The sequence below is a fragment of the Lissotriton helveticus genome, chromosome 6 (genome assembly GCF_964261635.1).
Source record: "Lissotriton helveticus chromosome 6, aLisHel1.1, whole genome shotgun sequence".
Classification (NCBI taxonomy): Eukaryota; Metazoa; Chordata; class Amphibia; order Caudata; family Salamandridae; genus Lissotriton; species Lissotriton helveticus.
Window position 1 is genome coordinate 532,245,787 of NC_136067.1, and position 15,511 is coordinate 532,261,297.

The 15,511-nt window shown below is 43.4% G+C and overlaps 1 protein-coding gene across 1 annotated transcript in view; it reads right to left on the reverse strand.

Annotated features, from left to right (window-relative positions):
* KHDRBS2 (KH RNA binding domain containing, signal transduction associated 2) overlaps positions 1-15,511 on the reverse strand; it is a 1,768,831-nt gene that overhangs the window by 973,817 nt on the left and 779,503 nt on the right. The gene's annotated exons all lie outside the window — the stretch shown is intronic.

The window sequence follows — 15,511 nt, forward strand, 5'->3', positions numbered from 1 at the left end:
TCCCCAAGTCATTAAGTGAGAGTATGGCGGCACTAATCACTGTGACTACCTAAAGGACTGTGATCCCTCCTATGATTCAAAAGGTTTGAATGGATGTCTCCATCCCGGAATGAAGCAATTTGCAGAACATGGCACAAGGACACGAAAGTATGAAATATAATGATGGCTCAGATACAGCCTTCATCGACCTCTTACCATATGTTTTGCAGAATTGTATACTTTGTCTCAATGAGTGTGCCTGTGTCCTGAGTGGACTAAAAAATGTTACTAGAACGAAGGGGCCTGCTGACGCCCATCACTTTAAAAGCCTGTTGTGTGTCAAAAATACCCAACATTCGTGTTATGTAACTCAATCACATACTTTTTTATTCATTGTTAATTTCCTGAAAACCTGTTTGGAACTGTTTGTCAACCATTCCACATTCTACATGTTTGGGTGCGTATGCCAAATTGGATATTGGCTAAAAATGAGCACATTTGTTTTTATCAGCTAGTGTTACCCAAAATAGGTTGTTGCAAAACTAAACTTGAGGAAAATTTCCAAAACACACAATGATATTACTTAATTACCTTAACTAATAAGTGTTACTCGCAAAATATTAAAGTAGTTTTACAGTTAATACTTTTTTTAATTAATTCGCAAAAAAACATACTATAAAAGCGACAGCCACAACACACAGTCTATTTTGTAAAATGTATTTGTTCATTATTAGGGAAAAAGCTGTATCAATCACACAGGTCTTTTTCTCATGGTGAGATGTGGAGTATCAGTTCCTCTCTCGTCTCTTGGGTTAATATATTGTGTTGTGAGATCCAACTTGATATCATATTCTTGCAAGCATTTGGGTTTTATTTTGCAAATACTGTTGCTAGGCTAGCTACTTTCACAGTGGTGTTTGTAATTGCAAAACTTATAGATGGTTGTGCCTCGTGTTTACTATTTACATCAAATTTGCTAGTGTCCTTTTAGGATATTCTACATGGTTTCTTTACCTGTTTTGCTATGCAGTTTTTTACAGAGCACACTATTACCACGGAGGGTATCCTGGCACTGAGCAGGTGTAAGCCTAGCCAACACTAAGGCCTTGTGGTACTACTTGAACAGCCAAATATTCAGCTTCTTGCTGAAAACTGAGGTATCACTAATGTCCTAATGGTGTGACTGGTAGCCTCCAAAGGACAATGCACTACATAGATATTTACATCAGTTAGTGGTAGGCATGGCAAAGGTGTGTAATGTAGTTATATTGCTCAGATAGACAACCAGCTCAAAGATGTTCCTATTTGTTTCATAAAGAGAATCACATCAATATCAGCCTGTTACAACTACACTATGTCTTGTTATGCAGTGCCATACTCAAAGATTATGTTTTTAATCAGGCATTGAACAATGGGTAATAAATAAATCAGAGTGGATCCTTAATTAACAAATTAACCCAACTGGTTTGAAATCCTACATTATAAATTTACAGTAACTTCTGCATAAATCATCACCAAAACCTCTTCTTAAGTTCAAATTGAAAATAAGCATTGAGGCCATAGTATCAGAAATGAAGCAGGCATTCTTTCCGAAAACATCCAGCCACCAAGATGACCACAATTTGAGGTAGCTCTCTCTACCTGCAAAACATGTGCCAATACACTGCCCTGCAGAAAAAACTGCAAGGTACACCAATAAAAAGATTGGATTGCTTTGAGTTTGCAAAACGTTAAATTATTAGGTTAACTACGTGATGACACCAAAACCACATTGGTTACATTTCTATTAATCTGGTCTTATGATGTTCTACAGCGGAGTTTCATTTTTCTGTTAATTGGCGTTGGACTTGGCTCTCTTTGCAGGGTCACCCCCATACTTCTTTCACCCCTTCTATTTTTTACGAATTTATATTTGTTAGCTTCAGTTCTCTGCACACTTTGCAGCTAGCCAGTGCTAAAGTGCTTGTGATCACTCCATACAGCATGGTAAAATGGGTTTACACATATTTACAATTTCTAATGTACTCATAAGTCCCTTGTAGGATGGTATAATATGTACTCAGGACCTGTAAATGAAATGCTACTAGTGACCCTGCGGGTACATATTGTGCCACCCACTAAAGTAGTCCCTTAAAACATATCTCAAGCCTGCCATTGAAGCCTGGATGCAGTTCTAAACTGCTGATTCGACTTGGCAATATAGTCCTCTTGCAAAGCCTTAAAATCCCCTTTTATTGCATATAAGTGACACCGTAGGAAGTTGGTAGCCCATAAGCCAGGGTGTATTGTAAATATAAGGTTGGACACATACGTTCAGTTTTACATGTTCTGGTAGTGAAAACATACTAAATTAGTTTTTCACTAATGTGAGGCCTACTTCTCCCATAAGATAAGATTGGGTTACCTTATTACATTTAATAAGTGCTAAAGTTTCATTAGAAAGAGGTGAACATCTCATGTTTGGTGGCAGAGAAATGGTAATAAAAAATCCTCTTTAATGGTACAGTTGGATTTAGAGTTACGATTTTCAAACTGCAACTTTCAGTAAGTTGCAAAAACAACAATTGATGGACGGAATGCTGAACATTGTCAAACATTCATCCCCAGCACTTTTAAAAAGTTGGCATTTTCCTGCCCTAGCTATCTGGTGCCTGCAGCTTGTCCTGGGTCACATGACAGGGTGTAGTTGGCAGTTTGACTTTGTTTATTCCTCCCAGACAACCACGCAATAGAGGGATTATGTGGGCCGGAATGGATCATCAACTGACAGGATGGGGGGGTAGTGGGGTGTAAACCCACTTACAACTGAATACGTTTGTTCTCTGCCGGCCTGGAGCCAGGGCTGGGCAGTGAGGAAGCTTCATGCACTTTTCTAGAATAGGTTTTTTTTTCTAGAAAATGTTCCTACTTCAAAGAAGGCCCCAGATATAACAATAGGACCCTCTAGTTCACTTTCTGGACCTGCAGATAGACTCTCAGTGGACTGCCTGCTGCTATGGCTTGCTGTATGCTCCACAAGACTGCATTGCTTCACCAGGAAGGGATTCTTTGCTGCCTGGAGACTGCCTAGAACCCTCAGAGGCCTGCACTGCTGTTTGAGCCCTGTTTCCTCACCTGAATCTGGAACTACCAGAGTGACTCCAAGAGCTAGTTTGCTGGTCTCCTGTTCAGGGCCAAAGGGACATTAATGGCTTCCACCATCTTCAACCCACACCTGAACTGAGCCTGAGTGAGTCTTAACCCCCCAAGTGGTGCCCCTCCATTTTTGGACCATTGGTCGTGGTGCTAAATGTGCCAGATAGCTAAATCCTAAACTTGGAATTAAGATAATGTTATACCTATAAAACTGCACCGAGAACCGAGAGACGACTGGGGCCAACCTGCTTGTCTTGCCTGCCATGGAGCATCACCGGTCGGCCTGATTTTGCTGACGCTCCAACTACATATTTCTCCACAGCAGCAAATCCTGTTCGGAGGCCCATTGGAGAACAGGTATCCAGCATCCTCAAACTTTCATCACCTACAGCCTCCCGCGCCACCTAGCTTATAAGTCGGAAGATAAGAACTGATAGGGAGCAATCCACTTCATGTATCTGAATTGTGGTCCGCCATATGTTTTGACCTGGGCTTGCAGGACTAAACGTCTGTGGTTGCTGCTTTGATCTTTTACTTTATTCAGAAAAGGGTAACCCAGTAGTCCCTAACAAGTGTGGGTAAAGACTAAAGTAAAGGTAAATGGCTAACAAGGGAATTATTCATAATCATCATTTTCAGAATTCAACACCAAGGTATTTCCTCAAATAGTCACAACACAATTTGAATTCAAAATATTTCCATATGTGTAAAGAATTACTCAAAATGAACTAATCCAAAGAAACAGTTGTTTACAAAGTACTGAACACAAATCTGTGTGTCTGTATATAAAATATCATGGGGTACGTAACAAAAAATATCAGTCAGACATCAACAATGCTACATCATCATGAAATGAATAAATCATTCCTTACAGATAGCTGTGTCATTGTGTGTGAAATCCACTCTAAAGGTTTTAGTGACTGTCTTCACTCAAACATGAATCATTCATAGGTGAAGATCTAAGAATTGTAGCCAAAGGATGAGGCCTAACCATTCATGTTTCAGGATCAAATGTTTTAAGTCCGCAAGACCATCATCAGGATCAAAACAATTTAGACATCAATGGCCCTTTCCGAAGATAATGAGCATATCTATTTATTGACACTATTGGAAGTGAGAAATTATGGCTCAGGCCCTCTTTGATTGACTCTGAGGTGGCATTCCCCATTCACATTCCGGACCTCCTTACGATGTTGGGCGGAACACCAACTCAGATTTGGGAGCCGACTGACTCGCAGTCAGCAGTTCCGCCAAACCAATTACAATGCTACCGAACACTGTTCTCCGATCCCTATGGGACCCCATGTTCCACACGACAACACAGGCTCCTATGGGGAAATAGGGTTTTTGCAGAGTTTATCAGATTTATGTCAGAGGTATTCTAAGTCAGACACATCGCAAAAGTTTGTGTTAACGGGCTGGTTACTGTCACATCTGTACATATTTCCCCATGCATCTATAGGCCTGGTACAATCTATTGTATATAATGATTGATTTTGGAAGATTTCACTTTTAAGGACATGTTAGGAAATACAAACCCATCACCTAATGTCCTTAATTTCAGAGTGGGGCAAGATCACATGGCTTTTTCAATGTGCTTGAATGAATGCTGCAAAAATTGTGTACTGTCCTCTGTGGTATATGAGCATGTATAGTTGCAAATGAACAGAAGTTTCTACAAAATTCCCATTGTAACTTTATTTAACCAAAAATGTAATCATGACCATGTGTTACCATTTTAGAAAGTTTCAAATTAAAACTATGTATTATTAATTGGAGGTGTTGCTTCTAGCTTTGAGTTCCATTTATTTAATCAAGTATATAAGAACATTCCATTTCCCAGTTAATTTGAAGTTCAAGTAAATAAGCCCAGCTAAATGTAGAAAAGATTTTCCAACCGAACCTTGATTCAGAACAAGTATAACTTGATGGAAAAAGCTAAGTTACCATATAATAAAATGATCAACTGGAAGGCTTTTAGTATTCACTTTGCTGATGTCTATCAAGCTTCCTTCTAATACTGTTAAGAAATGGAGGGGTATATTCTCAAGGACTTATCGGTGAGTTATCTGCACTTTATCACAGCCAAAGTGGTGATAAATGTATTGCCTCATTCACAAGGTGGTGCTAACAGCCGATATCACCAGTTTACCTGTGATAGCACCTGCAAAAAGCATCACCACAGATGACCCTGGCAACTACCCCTAATGAGAAGCAGAGTAGACGTTTCTGTGCAAAAAGCAGAAACAACACCACTTCGCAAGATTCTCAACGACCAGCCAGATTGGCGATAAGATCCCAAAACAGGCGATTAGGTTCGTTAGCAGCAGGGATTTAACACCTGCTCTTACGTAGTGTAAAGTCGGACGACAACCTACACCATAAAAGGGAGCCCAGCCCAGAGCCAAACCAGAAAGAACAACAGATGCCATGGAGCTACTAATCATGCAGCTCGGAGCCCCAAGAGCGTCACAACACCCACCACCACCACCCTCAGGCCCGCAACCCCCCCCCCCCGGACCACCAGGGAGGCTGCAAAGACAGCGGACCTTCAGAAAACGCACCAGCCTCACAGACCTAACACCAGAGGATGTCATTGCCCACTACAGACTCAAAAGGACAACCATCCTCCGCATCCTGAACATCATAGCCCACAGGCTGATGGTACAAACAGAGCAGACAACCAACATCCCTCCACAAACAAAGCTGCTGGCTGTGCGGAAACTGTTGGCCTCTGGTATCTTCCAACCAACAACTGCCAGAGTCGGAGGAGTCTCACAGCCAGCCCTATCAAAGTTCCTCACAACTGTCTTGGATGCCATCATTAGCTTGCTACCCCAGTACTTATACTTCCCCCACACTGCGCAGGAACAGCTGGAGACCAAGCAAGGCTTCTACGCCATAGCTGGCTTCCCGCACATGTTGGGGGCAATTGACTCCATATTTGTACTACTTGTGCCCCCTGCCGACACTGCATACAATTTCCGCAACAGAAAGCACACGCATTCCATCAATGTGCAGGCAATAGTGGACCACTGGGGACTCTTCACCAATGTCGTCGCGAACGACCCAGGCAGTGTGCATGATTCCTACATCTTTCGACAGTCCATCATCGACTGGTGCTTCCAGGATGGCACCTATGGAAATGCTCTGCCCGTTGGTAAGTACCAAAAGAACACACCACACACCTCAACTACACCATCATGCAACTCACAACTCTGGGAATGCAGACTTTACAAACTCACATACAACATGCCAAATAACATGCCCACCCACGATACACGACAGCACAACTTACTGTGGTAACCTGGGCTAGCCATTTACATGAGCCATCAATGGCATGGCACCTCAGTCACACAATAGCAGAATGTGGGGAGAGGTGGGAACCAGGCATGTGCGAAGGAGGCAAGTGACCCATGAATGAGAATGTACACAATACCAAGTATGGCATGGATGTGTTGGCCAGACTGCAGTATGCAGACCACAGACATATCCATGTTGACATACACTGCTGGTGTATGGAGTGTAGTGGACAGTGGACGCAATCAAGTTACCCCAGCCAGTGGGGAAGATCGCAGAAATGTAGCTTGATATGTCGCCCCTGTAAGTGTGTGCAGAGTGGGCAGGCCCGGCGTACGCCAGGCTAGCTTAGGGGTGTGAATAAAAAGCATGTCGCTTTGGCCGTGGTTCTCTTCCGTAATGGCCAACGTGTCTGCCAGGGCGGTGTCTCTCACCTGCCACAAGACCGACTACGTGAGCAGTGGTACCTGTGATCCTGCCGCAGCGTGGGCCGCTGGTCCCCACACCCATCTTGCCGCTCTTGCGCACCCGGGTCTCACTACTTACATGCTGACACTGGTGTGTGTCAAAGAGGGCGCACCACGTGCCGGTGCAAGTTCCAAGCCCAAGGCCCGTGACCTCCTCAGACCATCACGGCCTCCGAGACACAGGCCCACAGTAGTCCTTTCTCGTTGACGTACTCCACCGCTGCCTTCAGCTTCCACTACGGTCAAGTAGGTCACACATTTTGAACTTAGTCTTGATATCCTGATGGCTGAATTCATATGTTCATGGGACGTTTGATATCACTGGACTCCCTTAAATGTGGTGCCACCAACTCTGTGCATAGCATTCCAACCACAAGTGTCTGTGTTCCCTTGCTGACTACTGCCTTGGGCCCACACTGCGGTCCAGCAGGTCACACATTTGGAACTGATTCTTGATTAATTTATGGAAGAGTTTATATCATTGTACGCAAGGGGAGGAGTAAGAGGAATACGCGTTTCAGTCAGGAGGAAAGAAGGATCATCGTTATGGAGGTGATCGAACACAACCAACAACTGCTCTGGTGTCACTAACACTGTGCATCGATTGCCAACTAAATGGGGCTGTGTGCCCCTGCTGTCCGCTGCCTCTGGCCTACACTGCAGCTGAGTAGGTCACAAATTTGAAACTGAGTCTTGATTTATTTATGGCAGAGTTTATATCATTGTACAGGCCTCACTGCAGACTGCATACCCTTCGTGCTCCGGTGCCACTAACTCTGCACCCCGACATTCATGGACACTCTCTGGTTGAACTTTGGTGGCGTCTGAGTCTGTGGCCTGGGGGTTGTATTCATCATCATATAGGTGATACTGACTTGGTGGTAAAACTGAGGCTGTAGCCTTCCACTTCTCCATTTGCCTGTATCTGCCGGCTTCTGCCCTCTGCATCATGGCCTGGAAGGACACCTTCCACTGTCTCCCGTAACCCTTCGCAACATTCACCTTTGACATCGACGAGGATCCGCTCTGCTTGGGTGGCTCTACCTCAGTGCCCTGCAACTCACCGTCCCGTGCCGGTGTGCCTGTGCCAGCCGCAGTGCATCCAAGGCCACTAACTTTGTGCAGCTCAAGTCATGGGCCCTTGCTGTTTGAACTATGAACTTCTGATTGTCTGATCATTGATGTAGTTGTTGCCAGCACCACCCAGCCCCTCAGGGATGGCTTACACTCACCCCACACCCAACTAGCACAGGTGTCTCTGGACATGTGACCCTGACAATAAAAGGGTCCGGGCGCACGTGCCCGTAGCCAGTCCAACAAACTATCTAAGTGTGTACGTGTGGTCATTAGGAATGCATGAGGTCCCCGGGTCCTACCACATTACATTGTGTTGTGTACAGCAGACGCAACCATGTCACCTCAGGCAGTGGGGTAGACCTGGGACATGTAGCTGTTTTATACCCCCCTGTGAGCATCAGAGGAGTGGACTTGCATGCGACAGTCCAGCATATTGGTGTGGTTAATCAACCCGTGGCTCTGGGCATGGTTAAGTTTAGGTCTTGCCAAGGAAGTAACTAATGTGTGTGTCTCTCTTGTAGTGTCTGCGCCACCTGTCCCACAATGGACAATGTTGCTATGTAGCATGCCCCCCGAGTGCGGGCTCAGCCAAAGGGGTAAATGAGGGAGCGCAAGCCCGATCGGGCTCAGGGATCATACATGCCAACTGTTGTGTGTGATGCTATTACCGCAGCATAAGCCAAAGGTCCACCCTCAAGTTCATGGCGAGTTCAGCCAGCCATAAACTCTACATCTGTGTCTGCCCTATCCTTACCATAGGCCTACACACACGTGGCCGCCCACCTTCAGAGCACAACATCACTGTGTCGTTGTCACACTTGTGGACATACGCAGACAGGCATAACAATGGTGTGCCATAGGAGTGCAAGTGATGCAACCACGATGCGCACACTAGTGAACAGGCTCGGGGTATGGAGGAGCAGTAGTGAGGCTAAGTAATACACATTGATGCCACTCATTTGCTACAAGCAATACATGTCAAACAGGAATCACAAAGTCACACTTTTCCCACGCAAATGTACCAGTGAGCCTGCCAACACATGATGCAGAACAAACTATTCACTCATGTCTCTCTGCACAGTCACAGGTGATCAAGGATATGCACTCTGTGATTGGACGATGACACCCAGGCCCAGAGGCAGGACAATGTGGCCCACAAATGCACCAGGGTCATCATGGAACGCACATTTGGCGTGTTGAAGTCACATTTCAGGTGCCTGGACTGCACAGGTGGAAGGCTCCTGTACAGCCCGGACATCGTGGGCAAGATGATCGTTGCATGTTGTGTGTTGCACAACATATATGTACGCACCAATGCCCCATGGATACAAGTGCCAGATGCACTGGACGGTGATGAGGAAGATGCAGCAGGTGGACCTACCCCTACTGCAACTGCAGCCGTAGCAGGAATAGCCCGTAGGAACACCATCATAGACAATTTCTTCACATTGTGACAGTCCTTAGCAATCATGGGACAGTACAAAATGACCACAGGCACAGCATGTGTAAATGAATGCATTCCAAGGCACATTCCCTGAGTGCATGTCACTCACCTGTACAAGCACATCATTTAGAAAAGTGTGGGTGCGACATGTACTGGAAACAGTATCTAATTACTAATATCTGGGACAGTAACTCGATTTCAAAGGAAACTTCTGCCGCCAAAACAATATATGGAGAAGAAAGAGCTTGCATTGATCCAGCCTTTGAAATTCTGGCAAAAAAACTGGGAAGGCCATACATTGAACCAATCTTCTTAGTTATTTCCCGCAAACTTCTACCAGTCATTACATGTGCTAGTGTGACCATGGGATGGAGGATGCTGCAATAGTAGATCAAATCCAGACAAATACCTTTAGGCAAGTGTTCAACCACCCCAAAGCGCATCACCAGCACAAATTTGGCACGAATTTGGGCTGATTAAGAAAGACCTGGCCAGAAGATTAACAGCAATAAAAAGTTGGAATTAGATCACTCAATATCGCAATTCGACTCTAAACTGCACATCATGCTCTTCAAAGGGACCACAAGTCGGTACACTATAAATATCTGAATGCTTCCCTCAAACAAATGTGTCTAACTGAACTATGGGCTGCTAGTCCGCCATACAATGCCTTTAAAAAGGTGAACAATAGGGCGACAAAGCTCCAATTATGTTTTTAAGACAAAATCAAATGCCGCTCCCACTCTCACGCCTGGATAGTAATCAAATACTACAACACCCAGGCCCCAGCACCTTACCAGGCATTCTCCTTTTCTGTATGAAGCACAACCTCATTATTCCATGCCTGGGTTTCTTACCAACACTAGCAAACCTGCCAATTTTGAAACACGCTACTCCGACATCATGTAGACTTTCGAAAGGTAAAAAAGATCTCAAACATTTGATCTGCACCTGTCCAAAACTGCGCAATCTTCACTCACAACCTACAAAGTTTCAACAACAGAGGGATCCATATATGTAGGGAATTTATAACAGAATGCCTTAATTCTGGAGACCTGCACCTAAACTGCAAACGTGCTACATTTCTGGCAGTGGCCCCAACTGAATAAATACTGAATTTACTATTCTCGTGACCAGTCCACAAGCACAACCTAAAAAACACTCTAACCTGCTTGAGTCGAATAGGTGGCTGAATATTAGTTACATTGGCTTTGAGTATTTGCGCAAATACTGCCCAGGTTTTAAAACTGATTGGTTTTTATCATGTCATTTCAGGGCAAAAAGATAGATTGTACCTTTCCTTAGGATTTATTATTTTATTACCTTATATATGATAATATTTCATACTTTAAATGGTGAAATTGTCATGGCCTTGAGTATTTGCACATATACTTCTCCTCTTTTAAAACTGTTTGTTTTTAATCATGTAAGTTTTTGAGTAAAATGATGGGTTGCACTTTCTTTAGGATGTATTACTGTATTTTGTTATATATGGTAATATGTTATACTTTAAATTGTGACAATGTCATGGCCTTGCATATTTGCACATATTCTTCCCCTGCTTTAAAATGACGGATTGTAACTCTTCTTGGGATGTACCATTTCATCTCGTTATATATGGTACTAGTTTATTCTATAAATTGAGGAATTGTTATGGTCTTAATTAAATGAAACAATGCACTTGAACTTGATAAAGCAGATTAAATCACTATTTCTGCATTATCCAGTAGGACACTTTTCCAACAGTTTTTTCAACCCACTTCATTTGTAAAGTCTTATTTTTTCTAACCAGATTCAATATAACTTCCAGAAAAGCTATCATTACTTGCCTGACTCACTATAGGCTAATCCTTCTTAGTCTGCAGATCCTGTCCTGCCCGTAATGAGGTATGAGGTTCCTTCCAGAAGCCAAACAATAGATCACTTTGATTGACAGGTTGACCTGAATGGGCAGGAATGACACATCGGAGCTCAGCTGAATATTCACGGTGTGGGATGCTGCCCCTCCTAAAGGCATACCAGAATCAAACCCTGTATGACAGACCTGTCTGAATCACAAGTAAAACATTTGCACTTTTGAAAGGGATCAAACAGGCCCAGGTAACAATTCATGTGTATGCTTTAGCTGGTTACTGAAGGACCATGCTTTGTCTTACTTGATTTCTGGATCATTTTATGTAGTGGGTATAGGGGCTGCTTCAAATTGGATTTCATTGCTAGATGTAGAAGGACATTTATGATCTCCATGGTACACCTCTCTATTAACCCGCAGCTCTCAGAGCCCAAGTTTAGTGCGGGTGAAGAATTTGGTAATTTTGGATTTGCCCTGACTCATTTCTTTTTAAGCCAGATTGCAGTAGGGGGAAAAGGAACTGCTTAAAAGTTATGTAGGCCAGGGTTTACGAGCATTTACCTAAGTGGTGAGAGCACTAAGTGCCATAGGGTGTCTCTCATCCATAGCCTGGTGAACCCTACAAAACTGAATCCTCACCCAGACTTCCTCAGAGCATTGTTAGTCTTGTGAAAGGATACGAGGTCGAATGAACCTTCTGCACTTGCCATTTGTGACCTGTGAGAATTACATGAGAAGTTTAAGCCTTATACCACTTCCAATCCAACCAGACAAAGATCTCCAAGGTTCACAAGACTGATCCATTGGGTGGTTCAGGACCATGGAAAATAGATGGACATTTATGTGAAGAATCCAGTGGACCAGTGACAACTGGACTGGAACTGGACTTTGCTGTTGGCCTCTGCCTGACACCCTGAGAGTGTCTTAATGCCTTGCTTTGAGTTCCTGAAGCTCTCAGAAGTGTATTGCTGTGAGTGTTTGGACAGCAGAAGAAAGTTTGAAAACTTCTGAACACATAACTTAAATAGTACCAGTAGCAAAAAAGTATCCAACCAGCAGTTTTACAGCATTGATTGTATTTCAGCTTCATCTTACCTGGTGATCTCCACACCCCAGACAAAGCAACTAAATCCTATTCTATTTTCATAGAGAAACCCGCAGGGCCAGCCTGTGTTGATACACTGCATTTGATTTCATATTGACAGCTATAGTTTGATTGGCATCCTGAACAGACAGGATTTTTATTTTCAAGATGTTACAAAGTTCCATTCTGCATTAAGACTGAGAGGAAATCTCAAAATTTTTCTTCAAGACTTAGAATACCTCTGACATAAATCTGCTAAATTCTGCAAAAACCCTATTTCCCCATAGGAGCCTGTGGTGTCGTGTGGAACATGGGGTCCCATAGGGATCGGAGAACAGTGTTCGGTAGCATTGTAATTGGTTCGGCGGAACTGCTGACTGCGAGTCAGTCGGCTCCCAAATCTGAGTTGGTGTTCTGCCCAACATCGTAAGGAGGTCCTGAATGTGAATGGGGAATGCCACCTCAGAGTCAATCAAAGAGGGCCTGAGCCATAATTTCTCACTTCCAATGGTGTCAATAAATAGATATCTTCATTATCTTCGGAAAGGGTCATTGATGTCTAAATTGTTTTGAACCTGATGATGGTCTTGCGGACTTAAAACATTTGATCCTGAAACATGAATGGTTAGGCCTCATCCTTTGGCTTCAATTCTTAGATCTTCACCTATGAATGATTCATGTTTGAGTGAAGACAGTCACATTGACACAGCTATCTGTAAGGAATGATTTATTTATTTCATGATGATGTAGCATTGTTGGTGTCTGACTGATATTTATTGTTATGTACCCCATGATATTTTATATACAGACACATAGATTTGTGTTCAGTACTTTGTAAACAACTGTTTCTTTGGATTAGTTCATTTTGAGTGATTCTTTACACATATGGAAATATTTTGAATTCAAATTGTGTTGTGACTATTTGAGGAAATACCTTGGTGTTGAATTCTGAAAATGATGATTATGAATAATTCCCTTGTTAGCCATTTACCTTTACTTTATTCTTTACCCACACTTGTTAGGGACTACTGGGTTACCCTTTTCTGAATAAAGTAAAAGATCAAAGCAGCAACCACAGACGTTTAGTCCTGCGAGCCCAGGTCAAAACATATGGCGGACCACAATTCGGATACATGAAGTGGATTGGTCCCTATCAGTTCTTATCTTCCGACTTATAAGCTGGGCGGAGCGGGAGGCTGTAGGTGATGAAAGTTTGAGGATGCTGGATACCTGTTCTCCAAGGGGCCTCCGAACAGGATTTGCTGCTATGGAGAAATATGTAGTCGGAGCGGCAGCAAAATCAGGCCGACCGGTGATACTCCATGGCAGGCAAGGCAAGCAGGTTGGTCCCAGTCATCTCTCGGTTCTCGGTGCAGTTTTATAGGTATAACATTATCTTAATTCCAAGTTTAGGATTTGGCTATCTGGCACATTTAGCACCTCGACCAATGGTCCAAAAATGGAGGGGCACCACTTGGGGGGTTAAGACTCACTCAGGCACAGTTCAGGTGTGGGTTGAAGATGGTGGAAGCCATTAGTGTCCCTTTGGCCCTGAACAGGAGACCAGCAAACTAGCTCTTGGAGTCACTCTGGTAGCTCAAGGTTCAGGTGAGGAAACAGGGCTCAAACAGCAGTGCAGTCCTCTGAGGGTTCTAGGCAGTCTCCAGGCAGCAAAGAATCCCTTCCTGGTGAAGCAATGCAGTCTTGTGGAGCATACAGCAAGCCATAGCAGCAGGCAGTCCACTGAGAGTCTATCTGCAGGTCCAGAAAGTGAACTACAGGGTCCTATTGTTATATCTGGGGCCTTCTTTGAAGTAGGAACATTTTCTAGAAAAAAACTTTTTCTAGAAAAGTTCATGAAGCTTCCTCACTGCCCAGCCCTGGCTCCAGGCCGGTTGAGAACAAAGGTATTCAGTTGTAAGTGGGGTTGCACCCCACTACCCCCCATCCTGTCAGTTGATGATCAATTCCGGCCCACATAATCCCTCTATTGCGTGGTTGTCTGGGGGAATAAACAAAGTCAAACTGCCAACTACACCCAGTCATGTGACCCAGGACAAGCTGCAGGCACCAGATAGCTAGGGCAGGAAAATGCCAACTTTTTAAAAGTGCTGGGGATGAATGTTTGACAAGTTTCAGAATTCCGTCCATCAATTGTTGTTTTTGCAACTTACTGAAAGTTGCAGTTTGAAAATCGTAACTCAAAATCCAACTGTACCATTAAAGAGGATTTTTTATTACCATTTCTCTGCCACCAAACATGAGCTGTTCACCTCTTTCTAATGAAACGTTAGCACTTATTAAATGTAATAGAGTAACCCAATCTTATCTTATGGGAGAAGTAGGCCTCATATTAGTGAAAAACTAATTTAGGATGTTTTCACTACCAGAACATGTAAAACTGAACGTATGTGTCCAACCTTATATTTACAATACACCCTGGCTTATGGGCTACCAACTTCCTACGGTGTCACTTATATGCAATAAAAGGGGATTTTAAGGCTTTGCAAGAGGACTATATTGCCAAGTCGAATCAGCAGTTTAGAACTGCATCCAGGCTTCAATGGCAGGCTTGAGATATGTTTTAAGGGACTACTTTAGTGGGTGGCACAATATGTACCCGCAGGGTCACTAGTAGCATTTCATTTACAGGTCCTGAGTACATATTATACCATCGTACAAGGGACTTATGAGTACATTAGAAATGGTAAATATGTGTAAACCCATTTTACCATGCTGTATGGAGTGATCACAAGTACTTTAGCACTGGCTAGCTGCAAAGTGTGCAGAGAAGTGAAGCCAACAAATATAAATTCGTAAAAAATAGAAGGGGTGAAAGAAGTATGGGGGTGACCCTGCAAAGAGGGCCAAGTCCAACGCCAATTAACAGAAAAACGAAACTCTGCTGTAGAACTTCATAAGACCAGATTAATAGAAATGTAACCAATGTAGTTTTGGTGTCATCACGTAGTTAACCTAATAATTTAACGTTTTGCAAACTCAAAGCAATCCAATCTTTTTATTGGTGTATCTTGCAGTTTTTTCTGCAGGGCAGTTTATTGGCACATGTTTTGCAGGTAGAGAGAGCTACCTCAAATTGTGGTCATCTTGGTGGCTGGATGTTTTCGGAAAGAATGCCTGCTTCATTTCTGATACTATGGCCTCAATGCTTA